Consider the following 4165-nt stretch of genomic DNA (forward strand, 5'->3'; position numbering starts at 1 on the left):
GAAGTGGTATCATATCGTGGTTTTGATTTGCATTTCCTACTGACTAATGAGGTTGGGAACCCTGGTGGTGCAGTGGTTAAGAGCTACAACTGCTAACCAAAAGGTCAACAGTTCGAATCCACCAGCAGCTCGCTGGAAAACTTATGGAGCCCTGGTGGTGCAGTAGTTAAGAGCTCAGGCTGCTAACCGAAAAATCAATAGTTTGATTGCACCATCCTTGGAAACTCTGGGGCAGTTCTACCTTGTCTTGTAGGGTTGCTAGAGTCAGAATCAACTTGATGGCAACGTTTTTTTTTTTTTTTCTTTTTTCTTTTTAATGAGGTTAAGCATCTTTTCATGTGCTTATTGGCCATTTATTTATCTTCTTTGGGGAAAAGTCTACGCAAGTCCTTTGCCTTTTAACTGGGTTGTCTTTTTTGTTTTTAAATTGTAGGAGTTCTTCACATGTTCTGAATATTAAACCCTTATCAGAAATATGACTGCCAGATATTTTCTTCCATTGTCTAGTTTGCCTTTTCATTTTCTTCATCATATCCCTTGATACACAAAACTTTTAATTTTGATAAAGTTCCATTTACCTGCCTTATCTTTTTTGCTCGTGCTTTTGGTTTCTTATCTCAGAAGTCATTGTTAAATATTGTATACTGAAGGCTTACTCCTAAGTTTTCTTCTACAAGTTCCATGGCTTCAGTTCTTACATTTGGGTCCTTCATCCATTTTGAGTTAATTTTCATATATGGAGTGAGGCTCAGATTCAGCTTTCTATTTTTGTATGTGGAAATTCAGCTATCCCAGCACCATTAATTGAAATGGCTATTTCAGAGATGAGTAACTGCCTTTTTTTTGGAACTATCATTCTTGATGACACCTCTGGACAGTCCCAGAAAAAAAAATTAAACCTCATAAATAACAACTCTTATTCTATTGTACTCATTATTACATGTTTTAGGACCCTGGGGATTTAAAGCCACAATGATGGAAAATAAAGGTCAGAAGGAAGAAGGAAGGAAGAATGAAAGGAAATAAGGAGAGAAATGAAGGAAGGAAAGGATCAAAAGAATAAAGCAACACGTAAGTGTTATCCTAGGTAGGATATTACTACAAATTATCTGAACAAACCAGCTTTCAAATCTTGATTGTCACCCTTGAAGCTGAAAATCGCAGCACTATGCTTATGAAAAGAAGGATAGCAAAGTTAGAAAGTGGGCTCAACATCAATTTATTGGGTTTGAATACATTCCAATCTTAATCTTTTCATCTGAAAACTGGGGTAATTGTGAGAATATATCTCAAAAATGTTGCAGATGAAAGGGTTCAGCATGTAGCTGGTGTGTCTGTCACAGAAGGAGGCCAGAGCAAATTTCAATGATGTGGCAAACACATGATTATGACTATTGCAAAATTTTAAATCCATTTCACTGAAAGAAAAACATATATACAACCAAATTAAGGTGAAGAGCATCAATGTTGAGGGGTTAATTTTTGGAGAAAACCATGTCAGTACTTGACATAATAAATGCTTCAAATGTAAGGTTGTAAATTTCAGAAATGGCTAAAAGAAAGCTGACCAAAGACAGAAATTTTTAAACAACACATAGGGAAGAGAAATCAAAAGGAATTACCAAAATAGGAGTGCAGCAAAAACAGTACAAAAACAAGTAGAGATCGAAGTCATGGATGTTTTGGGAATAATAGAAATGAAGCATGTCTTTGGTGGGAGAAAAACAATCAGAATATTTAATTAATGGCATTTGCTTTTGGAACCAACAAAGTCCACTTATCCCAAAGGTCAGCCAGGGTCTTATCACTTACAAGAGACTGCTTTACTAAGAAGCCTTCTGAGGGCCCCCTTCATATCCCTATTCCTTAGACTATAGATGAAGGAGTTCAGCGTGGGGGTGACCACAGTGTACATCACCGTGGCTACTAAGCTTTTCTGGGAAGAATGGGTCACAGAAGAACAAGGTAAACCCCAAGACTTGACCCAAAGAACAAGGAGAGAACAGAGCGGTAAGACCCACAGGTGGAAAATGCCTTATACTTGCCCCCAGCAGAGGACATCCTCATTAAGGAGGAGACAATCTGAGAGTAAGAGAAGAGGATCCCTGTGAAAGGAAACACACCCAGCAGGGCAGTTGCCACATACAAGAAGATGTTATTGATGAGGGTATCAGAACAGGCCACTTTGATAATCTGAGCCAGTTCACAGAAGAAATGTGAAATTCCAGTGCCTATACAGAAGTTCAGCTGTGTTATCAGTAGAATATGAAGCAGAGAGACCCAGAAAATGATAATCCAAGACATCAGAACTGATAAGACAGAGAGGCGGGGGTTCATGATGACTGTGTAGTGCAGGGGGTGACAGATGGTCACGAACCGGTCATAGGCCATCATGGACAGGAGGAAATTGTCCAGTCCAGCAAAAATCATGAAGAAATACACCTGAGTGAGGCATCCTATGTAGGAGATGTCTTTGCTCCGTGTCTGGATGTTCACCAGCATCTTTGGGACCGTGGTGGTGATGAAACAGATGTCAACAAAGGACAGGTTGGAGAGGAAGAAGTACATGGGGGTGTGGAGGTGGGGGTCAAAGCTGACAGCAAGGATGATAAGCAGGTTTCCAAGCACAGTGACCAGGTATATGGACAGGAAGAGTCCGAAGAAGAGGGGCTGAAGTTCAGGATCCTCTGAGAGGCCTAGCAGGAGGAATTGTGAAACTTTTGTTTGGTTTCCTTCTTCCATGCAGCTGGTGTTTCCTCCTAGAGGAGAATGCACGAGTAACATTCAACAAATAGCCAACTGGCATCTCAAATAGTCATCACCTTTACAATACCACCTCTATTGAGTCCTTTCAATGACAGTGACTCTCTTCATCATGGGTAGCCCTTTTCCATTTTAAGTGTGCATGGTCATTCAGACTTTCTTTCATTTAGCAGAAACCACTCTGTTTTCTATTCTCTGGTTCTAACTCTTCTATTTGAATCAGTGCAATAAAGCAATGTTTTCTTTGATATGACCTTTCCAAACTAATTGGAGATATTTTGTGTGAACACTTAGTGTTTTTTCCTGTATGATTCCCATACTTTCTTCAGTCTGACAGCTCTACAATAGTGATGAATGGTCATCTGAGTTAACAATGCATCCCTTATTCTGTGAACTGACACTTTGTATAGATGTGACCATTAAACTTATAGTGCCTTACTTTTTTCCTTTTTAAAAATAGGTTTATTACTATTGCCTTCTTTGTAAGGTTTAGAAATCCCTTTGTGCACAAGAGGATCTCAAAAAAGTTATAATAATTATTATTATCAAATTGCTTTATGACAAGTATTTTGATTATATAATTCCCCCAAGGTACAGTATAGAGCTATGGTTTTTAAAATGGTTATTTGAATCATACTGCCTGGATAAATTTGGCTCCACCAATTTACTACCTGTGTGACCTTAAGAAAGTTCCTTGAGTTTCTTAGCTTCAGATACCCCACCTTTGCAATGGGAGTAGTAAATATTTCCTTTCACAATGAGATTGATGAGTGAATTAACTGAGATAATGCATGTACATTTTCTAGTGTGGGGCCTGCAGCATACAGTGGGCACTGGATAATTGTGAACTTCTGTTTTTTCATCACAATAAATCTGTCTTACATGGCTATCATTTATCAATATCTCCATGAAATGTGGGCTGCCATCCAGGATGGAAAATAATCATTGTAAATAAAATAGGCCTGTTACCTCTTTTAACCTCCATGCAGCAATTCTAATTAGTGAAGATTCCTATGGCTTCCTCTTTCAGAGATCGCCAGCCAGAAGGATTCTTCCAAAAAGTGTAAAGGGCATGTAGACTATGTAGAAAAGAGAAGGAAATGAAAACACACGACCATTACTATAAAATACAGGCATGTCGTGGGGTTGTTAATCAATGTCATGAAACAGTCTGTGTGCTGTTTAATGAGAAGCTGTTTAATGAGAAAGTACAACTAAAAAAAAAAAATTCGTGGAGTGAATTACAAAGAATATGACGAATAAATTTGATTAAAAAAACTTTTTAAAAAACTTCTGTAGAGCAAATCATACTAAAGAAAATTAGAATTCATGCTTAAGATTTGAAAATAAATGTTTACATTCTCCATGACAGAAAAACGAACAGTATTATTCGTGCTTAAAT

General features: G+C 38.0%; 1 pseudogene; it reads right to left on the reverse strand.

Annotated features, from left to right (window-relative positions):
- Positions 1-1804: 1804 nt before the first annotated feature.
- On the reverse strand, positions 1805-2742 carry LOC126071110 (olfactory receptor 7D4-like; annotated as a pseudogene).
- Positions 2743-4165: the final 1423 nt, after the last annotated feature.

Source organism: Elephas maximus, chromosome 3 (genome assembly GCF_024166365.1).
Source record: "Elephas maximus indicus isolate mEleMax1 chromosome 3, mEleMax1 primary haplotype, whole genome shotgun sequence".
Classification (NCBI taxonomy): Eukaryota; Metazoa; Chordata; class Mammalia; order Proboscidea; family Elephantidae; genus Elephas; species Elephas maximus.